Here is a 539-nt window from a genome sequence, read left to right as displayed (position 1 = left end):
TTGCACAGATGTAGTAGCATCAACTTGGTGAACACCAGTTGATCTTCTTCTTTCATCACTCTCTGTGGGCCACTAGTTTGCAGCTTCAGAGAACTCATCAAGAATTGTAACTATCTCCTCTGTAGTCTTTTTCATCAAAGGGCCTCTAACTGTATTGCTCAATATTCTACGCGAGGCCGATGTCAATCCTTCCCAAAAATCCTGGAGTTGAATCCAGAGTTCAATTCCGTTATGTTGACACTTTCGAATAATCTCCTTAAACCTCTCCCTTGCTTCAAAAACTGTTTCAGTCTCTTTCTGGCAGAAATTATGGATTTCTCTTCTAATCTTGCCCGTCTTAGCAAATGAGAAATATTTATCAAGAAATTTTCTGGTCATCTCCTCCCAAGTTCTGATCGATTCACTAGGAAAACTCCGAAGCCACTCCTTAGCATCATCTTTAAGTGAAAAGGGGAATGCCCTTAAGTACACTGCATCTTGTGATACCCCATTGTATTGAAAGGTGTTCATAATCTCCTCGAAGTCCATTAGATAAGTGT

General features: G+C 40.3%; 1 non-coding gene across 1 annotated transcript; it reads left to right on the top strand.

The window, feature by feature from the left end:
- Window positions 1-223: 223 nt before the first annotated feature.
- Window positions 224-330, top strand: LOC142164440 (small nucleolar RNA R71). The gene has a single exon (XR_012695211.1). It is a non-coding gene; the product is annotated as a small nucleolar RNA R71 (small nucleolar RNA).
- Window positions 331-539: the final 209 nt, after the last annotated feature.

Source organism: Nicotiana tabacum, chromosome 9 (assembly GCF_000715075.1).
Source record: "Nicotiana tabacum cultivar K326 chromosome 9, ASM71507v2, whole genome shotgun sequence".
Lineage (NCBI taxonomy): Eukaryota > Viridiplantae > Streptophyta > Magnoliopsida > Solanales > Solanaceae > Nicotiana > Nicotiana tabacum.
The sequence above is the reverse complement of the archived record's forward strand: the minus strand, read 5'-3'. Positions and strand labels throughout refer to the sequence as shown.